The sequence below is a fragment of the Canis lupus genome, chromosome 22 (assembly GCF_048164855.1).
Source record: "Canis lupus baileyi chromosome 22, mCanLup2.hap1, whole genome shotgun sequence".
Lineage (NCBI taxonomy): Eukaryota > Metazoa > Chordata > Mammalia > Carnivora > Canidae > Canis > Canis lupus.
This window is the reverse complement of record NC_132859.1, coordinates 50,917,412-50,941,382: the sequence shown is the minus strand read 5'-3', so window position 1 is coordinate 50,941,382 and position 23,971 is coordinate 50,917,412. Positions and strand designations below refer to the sequence as shown.

The window sequence follows — 23,971 nt, the reverse complement described above, 5'->3', positions numbered from 1 at the left end:
ATTTTTGATAGTCTTCATAATCTAACAAGGATCAACTCTGCTAGAGTTTTGCATCTCATTGCTACATTTGTTGCAAATATTTTTAAAGGATTCAAATTTATTAGCAAATGCCTTACTATCCGAAGGAAAACTATTCACTAATCTGCCTGTTTATAAAATTAATAATGAAAAATTAATAACCTTTGCTTCTACAGGCAGATAGTAACCAATTACTAGATATAATGAAGAAAGATCCAGGGACGCCTGGGTAACTCTGAGATTGAGTGTCTGCCTTCAGCTCAGGGCATGATCCTGGGGTACTGGGATGGAGTCCCACATCGGGTTCCCTGCAGAGAGCCTGCTTCTCCCTCTGCCTGTGTCTCTGCTTCTGTGTCTCCTATGAATAAATAAAAAAACTTTAAAAAAAGGATCCTATTTATACTATAATAAAGACACAAAAAATAAGCTTAAGAAATGTATCAGACCTGGACACACCAGGGAGATTAGCAGAAACATCCATAGATAGCTTGGTCAGAATATAAAAGAGAACTGGAAAAAAATAAAATAAAATAAAAAACTAATAATAAATTTTTTTTAAAAAAAGAGAGAACTGGGTCCCAACTGATACATTAAAAATGTACAAACCTGAACAACCATCTCAGTACTCACTGGAAGGAGTAACAAGCAGGGCCTCACTGGGCTGAGGATGAAACCCCTGAGCGGTCTCAGAAGACAGATAATGCAGACCAAATTCATTCTCATTACTCATTTACCTTAAACTAGCCCCAATAATCAAGAATAAAACTGGAAAAATAACACATTAAAAGAAACAAAAATCTTGGGATGCCTGGGTGGCTCAACGGTTGAGTGTCTGCCTTTGGCTCAGGTCATGGTTCTGGGGTCCTGGGGCAAGTTCTGCATCGGGCTCCCCACAGGGAGCCTGCTTCTCCCTCTACCTATGTCTCTGCCTCTCTCTGTGTGTCTCTCATGAATAAATAAAATCTTTAAAAAAAATCTGATCCTAAAGACACATAAAATAAAAAGAAAAGCCATTTATAAGAACCCCAATGCTATTTTGCATAAAATAATTATGTTACTTTGGAGAAACTGAAATTTGATGAAATCTATTTCCTCATCTTTATAATAATTTTCACAGTTGTAATACTTTATGAATGATGTCATTTTGTCAGGTGTATAACTATGTATTCTGTATCACAAAATAAAATTGTGCTTGTTTTATTATCACATTAAAACAGAATTTTCCTCAAAAACATAAGATCTGCATTAATAAACTTTAGTGTTCCTGAAAGCCACACACAAAAGACTTTAACAAATGGAAAGATGTACCATGTTCTTGCATAAGGAGGCGCATTATTTAGTACTTAGTCTCCTCTGAATAAACATTAAATGTTTATTCAATAAAAATACCAATGGGGGTATTTTGGGGATATAAACAAGTTAATTCTAAGGTTCAAATATATAAGCAGAATAGCCAGGATATTTCTGAAGAGAAGAATAAGAGAGGAGTAAACTTTTGAAATGTTAAAACAGTTACAAAGCTATAGTAATTTAAACGACGTAATACTAGCCTAAGTCTAGAGAAATAGAGCCACTGAACAGAAATGGAACAGAATATGCCTAAAAAATAGATCAAGATATATACATCATCTGATAAAAGTGACATTGTATATCAAAGAAGAAAACAATTTATCAAGAAAGGGCTGCTGAAAAAATTGATCAGCCATATGTAAGAAAATAAATTTGGATACCTATGTCATTCTTTTCAGCAAAGTAAATTCCAGAAGAACCAGAAATTTAAACCAAGAAAAACTCAAACTTTAAAAGAACTAGAATAAAACATGGATTCTGCATCATCCTTATAAGAAGAGTGTTAAGTCTGACTACATAAAAGTCAAAATTTCCATGTGGCACAGAATAGTCAGAAGATAAATGGCAAACAAAAATTTTAACGCAAGTCACAGGCAAAAGGCTAATTTCCTTAATAAAGGAATATCAATAATGAAAAAGACTTACATCCTAAGTAATCTAGCAAAGGATCTAGATTACATACAAATTCAAACAGCTCTTCAACATGTGAGGAGATGCTGAACTGAACTCACTGAGAGAAATGCAAACTGAAAGTATAATGATGACACATGACTTGTCAGACTATGAATTACTTTGCAGGGGGCTCCACATCAATGTACCACAAACTAACTGTCTTAAGCAACTGAACTTTCTTTTCCCACAGTTCTGGAGGCTGGACACCCAAGATGGAGGAAAAGGCAGAGCTGCTGCCATGTAAGGACTCTGTCCTTGGCTTGCCGATAGCCTCCTCGCTCTATCTTAATATGGTCTCCCTTTGTGTATGTCTGTGTCCTTATCTCCTGTTCTTAAAAGGACACCAGTCATACTGGACCAACACTTGACCTTATTTTACATTCATTAGCTCAGTGGGGCTTCAACATATGAACGGTGGGGGGTGGGAGGTGCACACAGCTCAGCTCATGATGGCCCACTACTGAAAACAGAACTCTAGACTGTGCTGATGGAAATATAAACTGTGGCAGTCTCCACACATAGCAGTTCATCAGTTTCAATATTTTAACATATATTTCATCAAAGAAGATACATGAATGGATAAAAAGCACAAGAAAAGATGTTCAACATCTTTAATTATTAGGGAAATAAAAATGAAAATGGCAGTCTCATACCACTTGATACCACCAAAATGGCTAACCTCAGGGCAGCCCAGGTGGCTCAGCGGTTTAGCGCTGCCTTCAGTCCAGGGCCTGATCCTGGAGACCTGGGATTGAGTCCCACATTGGGCTCCCTGCATGGAGCCTGCTTCTCCCTCTGCCTGTGTCTCTGACTCTCTCTCTCTGTGTCTCTCATGAATAAATAAATAAAATCTTTTAAAAAAAATAGCTAAAATCAAAAATACAGACAATAACAATGGAGAGAATGTGGAGAGGTTGGAACCCTCATACACTACTAGTAGGTATCTAAAATGGAACAGCCACTTTGGAAGACCATTTGCAAAAGATTAAACATAGTTACTATATGACTCAGCAATTCTACTCCTAGGCACAAACACAAGAGAAATGAAAACAAATGTATAGACAAAAACTTGCATGAAAACTTGCACATGAATGTTCGTTCACAGCAGCATTATCCTGGGAACAAAATATCAAACCAACTCAAGTGCTGAATCATCAGTTGATTGCAGAATTAGTCCGCAATAAAAAGGAATGAAGTACTGATTGGTTACAACACAGATTAACTGCAAAATCATTATGCTAAGTGAAAAAGCCAGATACAAAAGACCACAGATTATATGATTCATTCAGACACAATGTCCAGAATAAGCAAATCTATAGGGACTGAAAATAGATTAACTGTTGTCTAGGCCTAGGGGAGGTAAGGAATGGAGGATGAGGAGAATGGGGAATAACAGAAATACAGGTTATTTTGGGGTGTATTTTTGGATGTAAATGTCCTAAAATTTGACTGTAACAATGATTGTACAACCCCATAAAGATACTAAAAACTACTGAATTATATACTTTCAATGGGTGAACTTTATGGAATTAAACGGTCTATCAATAGAGCTGTTGAAAATTTAAAATAACAGGAAATATCTCATAAAATATATAGAACCAAAAGAGAAATGCCAATGCTCTTCCTATGTAAAGAGCACTTACAAACCACATCCACATTTTAAAAACAAGCAAAGTATGACAAATTATTTTTAGAAGAATGCAAGTATCCAAAACACACAGGAAAATATGCTCATTATTAATAATCAGTGTTATTTCCCCATGATATCTTCCTTGACCCTTGGAGTAAGAATCTGCTCCTTGCTCTATGATTCTATAGCAGTGCATATACCACAGTGATGGAAAACTACATGCTTATGCATCTCTCTCTGTGGTTCTGCGGTCTGTGTACTCTCTCAAGGAGAGCAAGGATCACATTTTGCTCATTTATACGCTTTTTGTTCCAGCTGCCAAGCTCTGTGTATGGTAAATATCCATGAACACAGGTACAGGTATACAAGCTCCTTTTACATTCTTGAACTGAAAAGTGATATAAGGTTTCAAAAGGGTGCTTTAAACAGTCATCAATATTTCCATTTGTCCCCAGCCTCTCCTTTTCTTTTTTTTTAAGATTTTATTTATTTATTCATGACAGAGAGAGAGAGAGAGAAGAGACAGGCAGAAGGAGAAGCAGGCTCCATGCAGCGAGCCCGACGTGGAACTCGATCCAGGGTCTCTAGGATCACACCCCAGGCTGAAGGCAGCGCTAAACCGCTGGGCCACCAGGGCTGCCCCCAGCCTCTCCTTTTAATTGGAAGTTTCATTCAATCTTGGATTCAAGATGCCTCCTCTCCAAGGATCTCTCTAAAAGCAAGAAGGAGGTGGGGATTAAAAGCTGGGAGTTATTCTCTGATAACTGCCCCTATTTTAGAATAGCAACCCTTCCCCTGGCCTCTCCTGCTAGGTTCCTCCCTTTGAGAGGGGCAGCTCAAGGGCACCCAGCACCGTTTCCATCTGGATCCAGCCCTAAAGCAGGTACACTTTTCTCTTTTCCCACAGCATTTCTACTTCCCCTCTTAACCTTAAGTCCTGGCTGACGCTGACTGACCAACCCTGGGCATGAGTTGCCTAGGGCGGTTTCCCTTTCTCCCAGAACAAACACTTCAATCCTCCTTTGGGATTACAGCCATCTCCGCTAGAGGGTACCTGATCTGGCCTGGCCACAGTGCATCTACCGCAAGGGCATACGTTGGGACAGCTGTGAGATTCACACCAGCCCAGAGCCACCTGGGCTCAGGTGTTTTGCAATTCCTCAGGTGGCCAGGATGGTAGGTTTGGTCATGAAGCAGTCACGCAGCTTTAGTCAAAGTACTTACAACTCTCTGGGCCTAGGCTTTTCAAGATATCAAACAAGGAGGATAAACCTCATGGCCTAAAGCACTTCATGCTCTGAAATTCTGGTTCTCTTAGGCTTAACACATGTTCTGGGCTCCACTCACCACTGAGCTTCACAAAAGTGCTGAGAGTGAAGTCACGGGGATGCCAGGCAGGCTGGTCCTAGATGCAGAGATGTGATCACGCTTGAGTGTGTGGGACCGCGGTTGACACAGGCATCCAGGGACACACCTTGTCACCCAGAATCACCCAGGATCCAGCTGTGCCATGGATGTTGCCTGTCTGTGGACTTTGCACAGCGTATGTGTGGCTCTTACTGAATTCTCAATTAGCGTCTAGAGTCTCACTTTCCTTCTCCCTCTCCTGCTCAGTGCTGGGGAAAAGGAGATACATTTTTTTTCCTTTTACATCCATATGAAGGCTGGCAGAAACTCCCATGCATCATTAGAAACAAATTAACTATGTAACCAGAGGTAGTGGAGCATAGTGTGTGGTGGCCAAAGAGATTCCTATCTTAAATGTTAGTAAGAAAAACCCACTAATTCTTGGGAGCTCCATAATCGACATTTCCATTCAACTCAGTTTGTGTCATTCCTTCCAACCAACTTCACAATGTCCTAAACACACAGAATTTTAAAAATTTATCTTCCTGGGAAAAGTCAAAATTTAGGTCAACTTCAGAACTCAACAGATAGGATCCCTGGGTGGCACAGCGGTTTGGCGCCTGCCTTTGGCCCAGGGCGCGATCCTGGGGACCCGGGATCGAATCCACGTCGGGCTCCCGGTGCATGGAGCCTGCTTCTCCCTCTGCCTGTGTCTCTGCCCCTCTCTCTCTCTCTCTCTCTGTGTGACTATCATAAATAAATAAAAAATTAAAAAAAAAAAAAGAACTCAACAGATAATATTTATAAGATTCATAAGGTTAGCTTGCAATACACTCGCCAACTGCAAATACACTTCCAAAGAAGGAAAACTTTAGAGTCAAAGATTACGGTAACATGGGTCAGTAAGTAAACTGAAGCTAAGAGAACAATGAAAGAGAACATATAGAATATTCAATACAAATCTAACAGTATTCATGTCTCTTTTACAAATCCTTTGGCTCTTATCACATTTACTTTTATTATTTTTTAAGATTTTATTTATTTATTCATGAGACAGAGAGAGAGAGAGAGAGGCAGAGACACAGGTACAGGGAGAAGCAGGCTCTATGCAGGGAGCCCAACATGGGACTCGATCCCGGGCCTCCAGGACCAGGCCCTGGGCGGAAGGCAGAGCTAAACCACTGGGCCACCGGGCTGCCCCACATTTACTTAAAAAAAAAAAAAAAAAAGGAACTTGCCCCTAACAGGTATAGAAAAATGAATGCAGAAAGCTACTTCCCTCAGGTCTCTTTTCCTTTCCTCCTACCCTCCACTCAAGTTAAAAATCTACTGAAAGAAGTAGCACGCATAAGCCTCAGGGTGTCCCAAGCTGACCGCATCTTTACCCTATCAAACACTGGGGTGCATTCCAGAGTTTTTGCTGCAAGACAGACCGGCACAATATAGACATGTCATTCCATCTCCTGTGAGATTTATGAAGAGGCCATGAGGACACCATGTCTGGCAGAGGCCTTCAGATTGGAGTAAACTCGGGCAGGTCTAGAAGCATCCTGTCGGGAGGCTGGGAGGCTCTGATGAGGGGAATGATGCCTCCCTGGAGAGATCCACGCTCCAGGCTCCACCCAGGTGAAAGAAGCCAGAGAGGGAATAAGCAGGTTATAGGAAAAGGAGACACAGGAGAGAACTTCAAATGACAGATCTGAGAAGGGTCCATCTTGTCACTATGCCATTCTGGAAGGCTATTTGCACAAAGAATGCAGTAACGCGTGACTTAACCTCTAAAGAGAGCCCATCCCAAACCAACCACTTTCCCATGTGGCTTCATATCAGCCCTATGCCAATTCATCCTCTGGTGTCTGTGGGTGAGGATGTAGCCTGGGGGACCTTGATAATTGATATTAGGCCTTCCCAGTGAAGACACCACACTCTTTCCATTACCACACTAGTCCTGAAAGTTACCTTCAATCCTTGTTTTATACAAGAACCCGAACTAGCTCAAAAGCATTCTAGGAAGAGAAGCGTATGATCTCAGGCAAAAGTTGGAGAAATGGCATTTTAAACAGAGCCACACACAGAAACAGCCGTTGGCATCCTGACTTCTCCTAGCATCTGTGCCCCTAACCAATGGCTTGAGGCCAGTATCTGGAAGGGCATTTTCTGACTTCCCTTATTGCTAAAGACAACTTTGAAGAAAAGAATCATAATTCCCAGGGTAAAAAGTATTTTCCTCCAAGGTTCAACAGAGGTACAAACTGCCCTGAAAGAAACACAGCTAGGTTAGGTCACAAGTAAAGTCCAGATAAAACCTCATCCTTTTAAAGAAAAACACATAGTCCTGCATCCCTGATTATGTGAGCCTGGGTGGACAGACTGTCCTTCAAACATCTCCCCGCACAGGAAAGACAACGAAGAAGGAAAGAGCATCATGGTGTGACATCACACACATGCGAGAAGACAGGACTGAGAATGATCAGTATCACTACCACTGAGGCAGCAGGACGATATTCCATACCAACTGCCACCAAGACAAACAGGAAGACTTTCCCTGGGGTTTTGCAGTTCGTAACTCGCCCCCAGAAAGCAATAAAAACTACAAATAATCTAAGAGCAAAGCCTCTAACCTGAGCAGCAAAGGTGGACTCCAGAAGCAAATATAGGGCAGGGCCACAGGACAGAGCCTCTGCAGGGAGAGCTGAGTGTGAATTCCCTCTTTGATGTGAGTTCAAGAAAGGGCAGGAGCCCAGCAGAGATGGTGAGTTGTGTCCAGGTAGCAGTTGGGGGAGTGGGCTCAGGAAGGAGCTGTGTGCCAGAGAACCCTGTGAACTAAGGCCCTAAAGAGAGACGCAAAAGATGAGAGTCCAGCTGTTGCCGGAGTGGACACAACCCACACCTCATTAACATATAATTCCCTGGAAAGCTGAAACAACCCCAGCGTGCCCTCTGAATGCATCAAGATGAAATTTCTGCCACCCAGCAGAATGTGGGCTCAAGAAAGATACCATGGGGCATTACAGACAAAGTAACATTCCTCACACACCTGAGTTGAGGTTTTAAGTTACAAAACATGTGGCCACCTCTGCAGCAGCATGGGAGGGGCACATGCGGGGGAGGGGAGGGAGGGGCAAGAGGGAGGAGGCATTCTTCCTTGTGTACAGCAAGCAGGACTGATGTCATGTGGTATTAACATTTCAGGTCACAACAGTGCTAACTTTAAAACTAAGAATTCAAGCAAGTCTATCCCACTTTGGGGGTGAAATTTGAACACAAAATTTGAAGGTGTATCTTCTTATCTTTCTGAAGCTCAGAGGACTTATTAAAAGTCCATGACTTGAGGTCTTTTGCCAACTTTGGAAAATCCTCAGCCAATGTCTCTTCAAATATTGCTTCTGCCCTATTCTCTCTCCTCTCCTTCCAGGACTCCATTTAGGGATCCTTAGACCTTCTCATGGTGTCGCTGGGGCCACTTGACCCCATGACGCTATAAAAAATTCTGTTCAGCCTCCCATGTGACTCCTCCAGAATGCACAGACAATACCTACAATGAAGCAGCCCCAAATGCCAGATTCACATTCTGAAGTTTCTAGCTCCTCCAGAGCCTGGCGTCTTAATTCTTATTGCCTCATGAGTTCTCCGAGGTCTTCAAGCAAATGGCTAAGAATGGTTTATCCAGCTTTTCTACTTGAATACAGGAGGATGCTAAATTACCCAGTCCATCATGACTACACTAAGTATTTCATAGCCCTACAAGAAAACATTACCACTGCTTTTTATAGTCAAGGCCCATTTGCCTTTATCTGCATATCTACTACTTTTTTGTTTTTTACTCTTCTTGCATGCCTGACTTTCCATCTTAAATTAGCACTTAGAGCTTCCCTGACTGTGTCCACTTTTGGCAAACTCCCAGTTCTTATCTATTTGAAATTTCTTCATTTTACCTTCATTCTCGAAGTGTATTTGCACAGGGCAATAGATTTCTCGTAACACAGTGAAGATCGTACTATCTTCTGTTCGTTTGCTACTGTTGAAACATCAACCATCAGTCTATCTCCTATCCTCTACAGTGATTTCTCTCTTCCTCTGGCTGCTTTTAAGAATCTCTATTTTAGTGTGTGTGGTTTTTTTTTATCATTTCACTTTGATGTACTTTTTAATTTGTGCTGCCTAGGATTCACTAATTTTGAGTCTGTGGGCTGATGTACCATTAGTTCTGGAAAATTCTCAGTCAGTATTTCTTTAATTATTGTCTCTTTCCTGCTCTCAAATTAAAATGTGTTAGCACTTCTCACTCTAGTGATTATCACTTAATCTGTTACTTTTTTATCTCTCCATGCTGCATCCTGCACAATTTTTTCTTACTTATCTTCCAGGTTACTAATTCTTTCTTTAGCTCTGTATAATCTTCTGTTAAGCATGTCCATCGATGTCCTAAATACAATCATTGTAATTCTAAGTTCTAGGATTTCAACCGTGTTATTTTCTAATTTGCTATGTTTCTTTTTATCACTTTTCTAAGTAATTACATACATATTTTTCTTAGCTTCTATACTTCTCATTATAATTAGGATAGTTGTTTTAAAGTCTCTATCTTGATCATCCTAATATCTCACACATTTGGGCTTCTGTTTCTATGGTCTTTTGTTTCTGCAGGTCCTGGCTCATATATCCTCTTTCTTTGTGTGTCTGATTATATGTGATTATCTGCAGACACTGGATGTGAAAATTTACTTGGGAGTATTATTTTTGACACATAGATAATTAAGTCTTCCTTTGGAGAAAATTTTCTATTTGCTTTCACCAGTAGTTGTCTGAGAGCAGTACCAATCTGAGACCATCTCATTCTACATTCAAAATTTCAAATTCTTTGAGCCACAGGAAGTTACACTATAAGCCACTGCAAGAAAATGGAACACCTCCACTTCATTCTCCAGCACGAAATGAGGGATGGTCTGGTTCAAATGACTTAGAAACAGAAGACCTGCCTAGACTTCTCTTCACTGAATAACATATCTTGGAGTACTCTATATGGGTATGGACAAATATACTAAAATGCAAATGTAAATATCATTCTACTATAGAAAAAGCTTCTTCATTCTTTGCTAAATGTGCATGTACCACATTTGCTTTACCAATTTCCTACTAATTCCTACTAATTATTTCTAATCCTCTGCTATTATAAACAATACTACAGTGAATAATCTTATATGTAGGTCATTGCACACATGTACTAGAATGTCTGAAAAGTTACTAGAAACGATGGAAACACGTTTCTAGTAATGTGTAAGTAAGATCCAGTAACGTGTAAGTAAGATCTAGTAACGTGTAGTAAGATCCAAAGGATCTGGATATTTATAATTTTTATAGATAAGGCCAATGCCCTCCCTAGAGGTTGTACCCATTTAAACTCCACCAGCAGTTTGTGTCCTCACACCATCATCAACATAGTACTACAGGTATTTTTATTTATATTTTGGGTTTATTTTTTAAGAATTTCTAAAATTATATGACATGTATATATAACTGCACCTTTTCTTTCAACTATCAATATAACATGAATGATTACCCAAGTAGGTAAATAGAGCTCTAACACATTTTTTCCCAAGTATAATTGATACTGAAGAATAAATATTCAAAGATAAAAGTACACAAATCATATAAATGTATGGCTCAAGGAATATTTACATAAAGAACACAACCATATTACTATCATCCAGAATAAGAAAAATACATTGACAGAGGGTCCCGTCATTTTCCATAAATCTAATAAACTGATTCTAGTACCCATTTGTAACAAAGGTCTGGGATAGGTCTCCCACACCTCCAACCAATTCTCTAACTCCAATGGCATATGCCAGAATTCTACTCAATTCTAACACTCTTTGCCCAAAGGTAACAGGAGAAGAGCTCAGTCCTACAAGACTGTCCCTGTCGGGGACAAATGTAGCAAGTCCAGGTTATCACCTGTACTTCTGACAGTCCAGTTATGGAATGGAAGTTCTAACGACACCCCCTTTGGATTCAATCAATTCAGGTTCATTTAATTATAAGTGGCTCACATTTTACTTACTAGATCATCACTTTATCCCAAAAGACATACTCAGGAACAACCAGATGAAGAAGAGGCACAGGGCAACATAAAGGTATCTCCTGCTCTTCAAAAGTTCAAGTCATGTCACTACACTTTTGTGAAAGACCTACCTTAATACCTGTTTTCACTAACAGAAAGAAATCTGAGGTTTTTTCTTTTACAATAAAAGGCATAAAGCAAAATAACATCAGTTTGTTCTGCAGCACACTGTTATAGAGGCAGAGCGTACCCAGAGCATGGAGGTGGCACAGCCAAGGTCCATCCCTGGGAACCACAGTCAGCATCTGAGCATCAAAATATTACAGGTTTGAACTATGTCTGTAAGCATCTTGTGCTTTATCTCAATTTATTTTGTGCATCCGCTAGCAAGATGTATCCTAAGGTATTAGAAAAGTCTGAGGGAGATTATGTTTTACATCAAGGAGCGCTCAAGGTTTTTTTTCCATATAAATTAATGGTAATTACTCCTTTGCTTCACACTATTTCAGCTTACAAAAGGTTTCAAAGGAACGCTCTATGTTTGGATAACAGGGGAAACCTGTGTGTGGAAAGGGCATGATCTTCCATGCCCTGTCCTGGTGCACCGCTCCCCCTGAATTGGAAAGCTCTCCAAACCCTCTCCTTTGGGTTTTCATGGAGGCATCATTACATAGGCATCACTGATTAAATCACTGGCCGGCCACAGGAGACTGACCTCAATCTCCAGCCCCTCCCCTCCCAGAGGTTGGGGTGTGGAAATGAAAGTTCCAACCCTCTAATCACAGGTTGGGTCTCTAGGCAATCAGCCCCCATCCTTAAGTTGGTTCCAAAAGTCACTTCATTAACATAAGAAGACAAACTTTAATAGCTCTCATCACTTAGGAAATTTCAAAGTTTTAGGAGCTCTGTGCCAGAAACTAGATAGAGACCAAATATGTATTTCTTTTTATACATCATAATATCACAAGTAACAATTATTCTGACATCATAGAGGTGTTTTTCCAACAACTCTATGATGCATAATTTACAGGCCATAAAATTTCCTACAGGTGTTTTAAAAACATTTTTTTCCAGTATCACTATGATAACCCAGGATTATCACATTTTTCTTAGAAACCACAAAGTGTATTGTCATGAAGTGGATCAGGTTTCCAGATAAAAATTATTCTGTAATTAGAGTTAAAACCTTAATCAACAAAACAGGGGATCCCTGGGTGGCGCAGCGGTTTGGCGCCTGCCTTTGGCCCAGGGCGGGATCCTGGAGACCCGGGATCGAATCCCACGTCGGGCTCCCGGTGCATGGAGCCTGCTTCTCCCTCTGCCTGTGTCTCTGCCTCTCTCTCTCTCTCCCTCTCTCTGTGTGACTATCATAAATAAATTTTTAAAAATTAAAAAAAAATAATAATGGTGTTAAAAAAAAAAAACAAAAACACTTCTGTTTCATATGAACCATAGCTCTGACGTCATAATATGAAACAAAAATAAACATCTAGATGTATATTAAAACTGTATCACAGATATTATACAATATAGATCAATACCTGACTTGAAGAGATTTCAATATACTATATTGAATATATATATACTATACTATAAAGTCTCACATAACACAAAGTTTATTTAAAATCAATAGGGAACAAAAAGCTCCTACCATACCAGCCCTTCTCCAGAGAACAGTCATGAACTCTGGACAAACACGAGAACAACTTCCGAGGACAGACACTTAACAGCACCAAGAGCAGGCAGATACTGGAAGCTGCAATGGACACTGGGAGTATTTCCATTCTCTAGCTTCTTGGCAGAGAGAAGCCCCATCCACAATGAGCAGCAGCTAAAACTTGGGAAAAAAACAGTTCTGACAGCCAGCAGAGGTTGAGGCAAGCACAGCAAGTGCAAAAATGAACAAGGAATCCTAAAAAGGCATACATCAGAGAATGAAAGACCCAAATTCTGAATAAATGTTGCCCAAGATTTGGGTAACTGATCAGCTCAGCCAAGAATAAAAGAACTAAAATGAGATTTGAACCTGTGAAAGGTAAAATAAAATGAGTCACTTATGTCAAGGGGTTCTTAAATCCAAGCGCTCACAGAGTGGAACCATGAACTTCTGAACTGGGCCAAAAAAGACAAATATTCCAAGGACTCCCTAGGAACATCTGCAACTTGCTACAGTACAGGCTTTTGCCTTACTTAGCTCTCTAGTGAGAGCCTTAGCAACCAATCATACTCAACTAAGATTCATTCCTCCATGAGCACCAATAGAAATTCTTTGTAAACAACATATACAAATATTCCCTTTGGTTCTTAAATCCCCTGACTTTTGTTCCCTAATGAGATACAATCTGGGGTTGCTACCCAAGAGGCAATTCAAAGACTCTAAATAATGCTTTCATTTTATCTCTGTTCTGCCTCTTTCCTCTGTCAAAAAGCTACTGCCCAAGAGACAGTTTTCAGTTTGAGTCCAACCAAGCTGAGTGCCCACTAAAACAAATACAAATCAATACTCTTCAGAGGAAGATCACAGAACTTTTATTCTCTAAAACAGAACTACAGTGTCCAGAATACAATCCAAATTTTTCCACAAAAGTGAAGAACCAGGAAAAAGTAAGCCATTCTCAAGGGAAACCACAACCAGAATAACCCCAAGATGAATCAGATGTTGGAATTAGCAGCTTGAAAACCTCTGCCAGTACCACAATACCAAGGATGTAAAAGAAAATATTCTGATGAAGGCACATTTTGTAAACTCAGCAAAGAAACAGAAACTGTAAAACAGCTATATAGAAACTCAAAAAAAAAAAAAAAAAAAAAAAAAGAAAAAAGAAAAGAAACTCAAGAAGTGAAAAACACAGTATCTGAAATTTTAAAATTCACATGAAGGGCTTAGCATCAGAATGTAGGTAAGAGTAGGTAAACTTTAAAGATATGTGAATAGAAACCATCCAATTTTAAGAAAGGAGAAAAGGGAATGTTAAAAGATTAGCCTTGGGACTACTGAGAATTTCCCAAGGGTCTAGTGTGCATCCCAGAAGAAGAGAAAGAGAACCAGGCAGAAAAACAGTCTGAAAGCACACGGCATAAATTGTCCCAAATTTGGTTAAAACAATAAAAAATTACACATTCAAGAAATTCAATAAACCTCATTTAGGATAAGTGTTAATAAAGGCAAACTAGTCAAAGTGATGAAAATCACTGGGACACCTAGGTGGGTCAGCGATTGAGTGTCTGCCTTCAGCTCAGGGTGTGATTCCGGTCCCGGGATCCAGTTCCACACAGGCTCCCCGCAAGGAGCCTGCTTCTCCCTCTGCCTGTGTCTCTACCTCTCTCTGTGTGTCTCTCATGAATAAATAAATAAAATTAATTTTTTTTAAAATATGGAACGCTTCACGAATTTGCGTGTCATCCTTGCGCAGGGGCCATGCTAATCTTCTCTGTATCGTTCCAATTTTAGTATACGTGCTGCCGAAGCGAGCACAAATAAAATTAAATTTAAAAAGAAAAAAGAAAATCTTGTAGTCACCAGGAGAACAACATATTACATATAAAGAAACATTCAAATAACTGCTGACTTATCAGAAAGAATGGACTCCAAAGGACTGCAAACCATCTGTAAAGTGCATAAAAACAACAACAAGAGCTATAATTCTATACACCAGAAATATCCTCAGGGCAGCCCGGGTGGCTCGGAGGTTTAGTTCCCCCTTCAGCCCAGGGCCTGATCCTGGAGACCTGGGATCAAGTCCCATGTCAGGCTCCCTGCATGGAGCCTGCTTCTTCCTCTGCCTTGTGTCTCTGCGTCTCTCTCTCTCTCTCTTGCTGTGTCTCTCATGAATAAAAAAAATCTTAAAAACAAAACAAAATAAAAATATCCTCTAAGAATAAAGGTAAAATAAGGCACCTGGGTGGCTCAGTTGGTTAGGGGACTTCCTTCAGCTCAGGTCTGATCCCAGGGCCCTGGGAGGGCTCCCTGCTCAGTGGGTCTGCTGCTGCTCCCTCTCCCTCTCCCTGTGGCTCATGCTTTCTAATAAACAAATAAATAATATTAAAAAAAATAGAATGAAGGTAAAATATATACATTTTCAGACTAAAGAAAAAAATAAACCTGAGAAAAGTACCAGTAGGCCTGTTATAAAAGAAACGCTAAATCTGGGCAGCCCGGGTGGCTCAGCAGTTTAGTGCCGCCTTCAGCCCAGGGCGCGATCCTGGAGATCTGGGATTGAGTCCCGCATCGGGCTCCCTGCATGGAGCCTGCTTGTGTCTCTGCCTTGTGTCTCTGCCTCTCTCTCTCTCTTTCTGTCTCTCATGAATAAATAAAATCTTGAAAGAAAGAAAGAAAAGAAAAGAAAAGAAAAGAAAAGAAAAGAAAAGAAAAGAAAAGAAAAGAAAAGAAAAGAAAAGGTTAAATCCTAAAGGAAAATCCTTAGCTAAAGCAAAATTATAATAGATGTTAATTTAGATTTTCAGGATGGAATAAATAGCACTCAAAAGTAAGTATCTGAGTAAGATAAGACAAAAAAGCTTTAATTTTGAAAAAAAATACAACTATTTAAAGTAAAAAAAAAATCTATATCCATCTGGGGCACCTGTGGTTCAGTCAGTTAAGCTTCCGACTCTTGGTTTTGGCTCAGGCACGATGTCAGAGTCCTGAGATCGAGCCGCACATCCAGCTAGGTGCTCAGTGCCACATCTGCTTGTTCCTCTCCCTCTGCTCCTCCCCCACTCTCTCGATCTCTCTCTTGAATAAACAAATACTTAAAAAATTATAACACTATCTTACAGGGCTTAAAAACATACAAAGATGTAATGCATATGCCATCTATATCACAAAAGGTAGGTAGGATCAATGTGTACATTTGCAGATTTCCACATTACACGTCAAGTGGCAGAATTACCTCTAAATAGTATAAAAAGTCAAGAACATATATTGTTATCCCCCAGAGAAAACTCTTAAAACAATGCAAAATATAGCAAAAAAAAGTCAAGAGATAAATTAATACAAAATTCTAAGAGGCATCCAAATTATTCAAAAGGAGAGAGGAAAGCAGAAAGAGGACAAAATCAGAGATGACACACAGAAGCAGAAGGTAATGGTGACTTAAGTCCATGATACGGATTACTAAATTAAATGTTAATGGAGTCAACAGGCCAGTTAAAAGGCAGAAATTGTCAGAATGAATTTTATAAAAACAAAACCTAGTAAGCTGTCCCCAAAAGATGCACTATAATAAAAAGACACCAACAGATTAAAAGGAAATGGTTCTGAAAGAAATCAGAGACTAAATGAATGAAGAGATATTCCATGTTCATGGATAAGAAGACTAAATATTGCTAAATATTAGTTCTTCCCAACTAGACCTATAGATTTAATATACTCCCAATCAAAATCCCAGCAAGCCATTTTGAGGCTATCAACAAACTGATTCCAAAGTTTATATGGAAGAGCAAATGACATACAATAGCCAAGAAAACACTGAAGAAGAACCAAGTCAAAGGAATACATTACTCCACTTCAAGAATTTCTACAAAGCTACAGTAATCGAGACAGTATGGCATTGATTACAGAAGACAGAAATAGGCCTAGGGGTCAGAAAAGAGCTCAGAAATGGAACCACACAAATACTGTTAACTCGTCTTTGACAAAAGAGCAAAGGCAAATAGTGGAGAAAGCATAATTTTTCAACAAATGGTGCTGAAACAACTGGACATGCAAGAAAAAATTCCTCTTTCTAGATAAAGACTTTAAAATCTTTCACAAAAATTAACTCAAAGTGAATCACAACCTAAATGTAAAATGCGCTCATAAAACTCCTAGAAGATAGCACAGGAAAGAACCTAGCGGACTTTGGGTCTTGCACTAACTTTGTTACAACATCAAAGGCACAATCCATGGAAAAAATGACTGGTAAGCCAGACTTAGCTAAAATTGAAACATCTGTTCTGTGAAAGATACTCCAAAGAGAATGAGAAGACACAAACTGGGAGAAAATATTTGCAAAAAGATGTATCTGATAAAGTACTATCTACTATTCAAATGATACAAAGAGCTCTTAAAACTCAACACTAAGAAAATGAATTAACCCATTATAAAATGGGCCAAAAGATATCAACACAGCCATCACCAAAGAAGATACACAAATGGCAAAAAAGCATATGAAAACATACTCAACATCCTATGTCATTAAGAATTGCAAATTAAAATGAAATTCTACTACACATCTATTAGAATGGCCAAAATCCAAAATGCTGACAATACAAAATGCAGGCCAGGAGGTACAGCAACAGGAACACTCCTTCACTGATAGTGGGAATGCAACATGGGACAGCCTCTCTGGAAGACAGCTTGGCAGTTTCCTACAAAACTAGAAACTGAAATATTCTTACCCCTGTACTCCTTGGTATTTATCCAAATGAATGAAAAATTAAAGTCCACACAGAAGCCAGCAAACAAGCACTTATAGCAACTTTATGCATAATTGCCAAAACTTGGTAGTGACCAGGGCTAAAAAGCGATGAGCTATCACCATGAAAAGATAGGGAGGAATCCTTTTTTTTTTTTTTTTTAATTTTTATTTATTTATGATAGTCACACAGAGAGAGAGAGAGAGAGGCAGAGACATAGGCAGAGGGAGAAGCAGGCTCCATGCACCGGGAGCCCGACGTGGGATTCGATCCCGGGTTTTTGGTTTTTTTTTTTGTTTTTTTGTTTTTTTGTTTTTTTTTTAAAGATTTTATTTATTTATTCATGATAGTCACAAAGAGGCAGAGAGGCAGAGACACAGGCAGAGGGAGAAGCAGGCTCCATGCTGGGAGCCCGATGTGGGATTCGATCCCGGGTCTCCAGGATCGTGCCCCGGGCCAAAGGCAGGCGCCAAACCACTGCGCCACCCAGGGATCCCTGTTTTTTTTTTTTTTTTTTGATAGGGAGGAATCCTAAAAGCATATTGAAGTGAAGGAAAACAACACGAAAATGCTATACAATGTAATTCCAACTGTATGATGTTCTGGACAAGATAAAATTGTGGAGACAATAAAAAGATCAGTGGTTGCCAGGGGTGGGGATGAGAGGAACTGAACAAAGCACTGAAGATTTAAGGCACTGAAACTATTCTATATGATATCATTACACATTTTCTTTCTTTTTTTAAAAAAAGATTTTATTTATTTGAGACAGAGAGAGACAGCACAAGTGGGGTGGAGGGTCAGAGGGAGAGAGAGAAGCAGGCTCCCTGCTGAGCAGGGACCCAACACGGGGCTCAATCCCAGGACCCCAAGATCATGACCTGAGCCAAAGGCAGTTGCTTAACCCACTGAGTCACCCAAGTGCCCCCATTATACATTTTCAGAACGTATAGGATATAAAACACAGAGAATGAATCCTAATGTAAACTATGGACTCTGGGTGAAAACTGTGCATCAGCATAAGAAGTGTGCCACACTTGGAGGGATGCTGATAACAGAGGAGGCTGTGTGTCTGGTATTTGCTATTCAACTTTGCTGTAAACCTACAACTGTTCTAAAAAACAAAGTATATTAAATATTAAATAAGATAAAATAAAATAAAATGGTTAGATGAAATCCTGATGTGCGCTCCAATATTTATAAATCTTGAAAGCATGATGCCAAGGGAAAGAAGCCATTCACAAAAGACCACATACACCATGTTTCCATTTCTATGAAATGTCCAGAATAGGCAAATCTGTAGAGACAAAAAGTAAATTAGTGGTTGCCTAGGGCTGATGGGGGGGGAGGGGTGTTGGAAAGAATGGGGAGTGACTGCTAACGTGGGTTTCTTTTGAGGTGATGACACAGTTCTAAATTTTTTGTGGTAATGGTTGCACAACTCTGAGAATATTCTAAAAACCACTGAATTATACATGTTAAATGGGTGAATTATATGGTATGTAAATTGTATCTCAACAAGGCTATATTTTTTAAAAGTGGCTGGAACCCCTGCCATACTATAAACATATGAGTGCTAAAGAGGCTATACTAATAGATTTCCAGAGGTACAGTATTACCAAAGATAGACTTTTCATTTTAATAATTAAGGAGGAAAACATATCATAAATATTTAAGTGCCTAACAGCAGACTCTCAAAATACACAAATGAGACCTCAAATACACTGAATGAGAAAAAGAACTAAGCAAGTCCACAATCACGGTTGGAAATTTTAACGCTTGGCAGCCCAGGTGGCTCAGCGGTTTAGTGCCTGCCTTCGGCCCAGGGCATGATCCTAGAGTCCCGGAATCAAGTCCCACGTCAGGCTCCCTGCATGGAGCCTGCTTCTCCCTCTGCCTGTGTCTCTGCCTCTCTCTCTCTCTGTCTCTCATTAATAAATAAATAAAATCTTAAAAAAAAAAAAAAAAAGCGGGCAGCACCAGTGGCCTAGCAGTTTAGCACCGCCTTCGGCCTGGGGTGTGATCCTGGAAACCCAGGATTGAGTCTCATGTTGGGCTCCCTGCATGGCGCCTGCTTCTCCCTCTGCCTTGTGTCTCTGCCTCTCTCTCTGGGTCTGTCATAAATAAATTAAAAAAAAAAAAAGGAAAATTTTAACGCTAGTTTTTTGGCAGCTGATAGAACTAGATCCAAAAAAAAGAATTAATAAAAAAAATTTTTTTAATTTAAAAAATAAAAAAATTTAAAAAAAGAATTAATAAAGACATGATCTAAATGACACCATCCACCAACTTGTCTAAAAATAAATATGCCAGTGTAATAAGCAATTGTTAAGCATTTAATAATATATATATGTATATTTCATCTCCTTGAAACATACAAGGGTTTTTATTAGCACTCAAGTCTTCTTAAAGAAGCTGAGCAAGATCATTTGTCCTGATGTCTTTCTCCTTTTAAACATACTTTACCAAGCATGGAGATTCATTCAAAACCATTCCATTCTTCCCAAAGCACAGTGACCTTACTCTTTCCTCTTAGTTTTTAAAATTTTCTACTCAATAGAACCAAGATTTTTTTTTTTTAAGATTTTATTTATTTTTTTAAAAGTAATTTCTACACCCAACAAAGGGCTCAAATTCACAACTCCGAGATCAAGAGTTGCACACTTGACTCGCACGGTCTACTGACTGGGCCAGCCAGGCACCCCACCAAGGTGGTTACTGATGAGAAGTTCAAGTTCTCTTTAGAAATGTGTGTAGGGCCAACCATGAGTCATTAGTCAAAAGTGCAGAATATCCAAGTACAATTTTTTTTTAGTACTGTCAACAAAACTCAGTAAGAAGTGGATGAAAGCCATGTCCCCAAACACAAAGCAGCAGACACCTAGAAAGTCCTTTATTCATTTCCTAATACCCAGCAACAGAGGAAAGACCTAAGTCTGCATCTTCTGCTTTTCCCAGGAGGCTATTCTGTGGCCTTATGAAATTCTCCAGGGTTTTATGTGTTTTGTAAAACTGTTACTTTTCAGTGATTGCCTGCAAGGTTCTGTCTGTCTCAAGAGACCTGTAAGAGCCTGTTCAACATAAGTAAGTGATTATCCATCCTATGAGCCCATCCATGATGCCAGAAAGGGCAGGGACAGCATGGGGAGGCAGCTGCAAATCCAGGAGCCTCATTCATGGGAACAAAGCCTTATTGGAGGCTGAGCTCCTCCACCCTAAGGATCCAGGGACCCAGAGCACGTTCACTCCCATCAAACTACCCCAGGTAATACAGTGTGCTCAGCTTGGCCGTGGGAGCAGAAGGAAGATCAGGATTAAGCCAAAACTACAGAGAGTACTTTAAAAGGGAGGAGGTGCCTGGTACCTCTACATAAGCCAACTCCACAGTAAGTCAGCACTAGTTTATTTTTTAAAAGTTACAAAATAGGGATGCCTGCAGGGAGCCTGCTTCTCCCTCTGTCTACGTCTCTGCCTCTCTCTGTGTGTCTCTCATGAATAAATAAAATCTTTTTTTTTAATAAATAAAATCTTTAAAAAAGTTACAAAGTAAATTGCAAAACAATATTTTTTTCATTCAACAAATATTTATTGAGTACTATTATGCGCCAGGCATCAAAACATAACCTTGGGATACTGCAATAAAATAAGACAAAATCTTTCACCTTGTACAGCTTACATTCTAGTGGGGGCAGACACATACAATAAACATGCAAATAATAAATGGTGATAAGTAGTATGAAGAGAAAGAGAACAGGAGTGAGTTGGGCACCTTAAGTAGGGTGAACCGGGAAAGAGTCTCTGAGAAAGTGACTCTTCTGCACATATGAAGGTACCCACCAATGGTCTGTACACACATGCTTCAGAACCAGCTAAACATGCCTCAAATGATTTCAGGGAGTCCCTGAGCCCCCAAGGGTTCCCCTGCGTGCTTATAAAGCCTGAAATTTCCTTAATGGGAAAGGAAAAAAATCTATTTATTACCATAATACCCAAGAGAAATATCTGACGATTTCAAAAAAGCTAGCACTCAATGCCCCAGTGTCACCTCATGGAAGAAGAGGGCTGATGATGGGCTTTGCTCAGTCACAGGAGAGCATAAAGTCCAAGAAGACTGAGGTCACCAAGTCAGGAGGAAGAGCCAAAAAGGACAGATTTGACAGGCAAGCTTCTTGGACTATCCTCATCCAGTACCCCGACCAGTGTAAGGTATGAACTTATGGAATTTTTGTCCTGAAGCTAAAACACAGGCCATTCCAATACACTAATTTTACGAAGTTTATTCAGAATATTTTAACAATGATTCAACACCCTGGAGATTCACCAATTATGGCAGCACTATGCAGAATCCTTGCTCTCCACACTGTCCACACTAAGGTGGGAGATAAAGCTATGAACAGGGCTTCCCAAACTCTAGTCTTACACGTTCTCGACGTCATAGTTTTCTCTGTGAAGGTAAATTACTTTTTCAATCTGTAATCACCTTTCAACTGAGTTCTGCCTCAAAAATTCAGTGCTAGCACTAGCATTTGAGTTATGAATGAGTTAGTGCCAAGCAGTTCTATTCTAGTTTCCTGGCTAATACGGAAAGACCAGAGGCAAACTTAATTCATATTATGCAGTTTGAACACCAAGTAACATCATAGCCCACTGTGTGAGTCAGAAGACATAAGCAACCACCTGGTGCCTGGTGGTGGAGGCCTGCGGACCAGCAGGGCTTGAGGGGATGGGGGTGGAGGCCCACAGGAGGGCAGGGGTGGGGGTGAAGGCAGTCAGGGACAGTAGCAGCAAACCATGGCAGAGACATGTCAAACCAAGAGCACCAATACCATAGCAGTCAGGATATAGTCATGTGTACTGTGGAGATTTTGTTCTGGCAGATGACATTATTTATTATAGAAAATTAATAGGGATCCCCGGGTGGCGCCGCGGTTTGGCGCCTGCCTTTGGCCCAGGGCGCGATCCTGGAGACCCGGGATCGAATCCCACGTGGGGCTCCCGGTGCATGGAGCCTGCTTCTCCCTCTGCCTATGTCTCTGCCTCTCTCTCTCTCTCTGTGTGACTATCATAAATAAATAAAAATTAAAAAAAAAAAGAAAATTAATATTAATTTGATTCTAATAGTTTTATTATACTTAAATAGTAACTATATTTTGATTGCACAATTGTGTAAAAGATACGAAATCTATTCCACAAATTTACTTATGTGAAAAATGTCTTTTTTTAAGTTAAACTTGGTTCTGGGTCTACCCCACTAAAATGGAAAGAAAGCCAATCTCTATTACTGGGATTCCCAGATCCTTACTTCAGGTTGTGCAAAAGTTAGGACATCCGTGGAGGTCCTTTCTAATACTCTCATCAAACAAAAGTCCAGGACTAAATGGCTTCAAAGGCAATTCTACCAAACATTTAAAGAAAAGTTAATACCCATTCTTATTAAGCTATTCCAAAAAATAGAAGGAAAACTTCTATGAGGTCAGCAGTACCCTGATACCAAAACCAGGTAAAGACACAACCAAAATAGAGAACTGTACAACAGTTTCTCTGATGAACACAGATGCAAAATTCCTCAACAAAATACTAGCAAACCAAATCCAACAATATATCAAAAGAATCATTCACCATGATCAACTGGGATTTATTCCAGAAATGCAAGGATAGCTCAATATTTACAAATCAATCAATGAGACATACCACATCAATGAGAAAGGATAAAAACCATATGATCATTTCAATAGATGCTGAAAAAGCATCTGACAAAACATAACATCCATTCATGATAAAAACTCTCAACAAAGTAGGCCTAAAGGGAACATACTCTAACATGATAAAGGCCATATATGAAAAATCCACAACTAGCATCATCCTCAATGGAGGATAACCGAGAACTTAAGGTCAGGAACAAGACAGAGATGTCCACTCTCCACTTTTATCCAACACAGCACTGGAAGTCCTAGCTGCAGCAATCAGACAAGAAAAAGAAATAAAAGTAGCATCCAAATCAGTAAGGAAAAAGTAAAACTTTCAGTATTGGCAGATGATATGATACTGTATATAGAAAACCTGAAAGACTCCACCAAAAAACTACTAAGAACTGATTAATGAATTCAGGAAAGTCACAGGATACAAAATCAATCTTCAGAAATGTGTAGCATTCTTATATACTAATAATAAAGCAGCAGAAAGAGATATTAAGAAAATAATCCCATTTACTATTACACCAAAAATAATAAAATATCTAGGAATAAACCTCACCAAAGAAGTGAAAGACCTATACTCTGAAAACTATTAAACATTGATAAAAGAAATTGAAATCAACACAAAGAGATGAAAAGGCATTCCACTCTCATGATTAGAAGAATATTGTTAAAATGTCTACACTACCCAAAGCAATCCACATATTTAGTGCAGTCTCTATCAAAATACCAACAGCATTTTTCACAAGAAAATACCAACCCTAAAATTTGTATGGAATCACAAAAGACCCCGAATAA

The 23,971-nt window shown here is 39.5% G+C and overlaps 1 protein-coding gene and 1 non-coding gene across 8 annotated transcripts in view; both read right to left on the bottom strand.

The window, feature by feature from the left end:
* The window catches only part of NINL (ninein like), a 138,094-nt gene that overhangs the window by 92,753 nt on the left and 21,370 nt on the right, over nucleotides 1–23,971 (bottom strand). The window lies entirely within an intron of this gene.
* LOC140614543 (U6 spliceosomal RNA) lies at nucleotides 14,450–14,556 on the bottom strand. Its single transcript, XR_012015381.1, has one exon. It is a non-coding gene; the product is annotated as a U6 spliceosomal RNA (small nuclear RNA).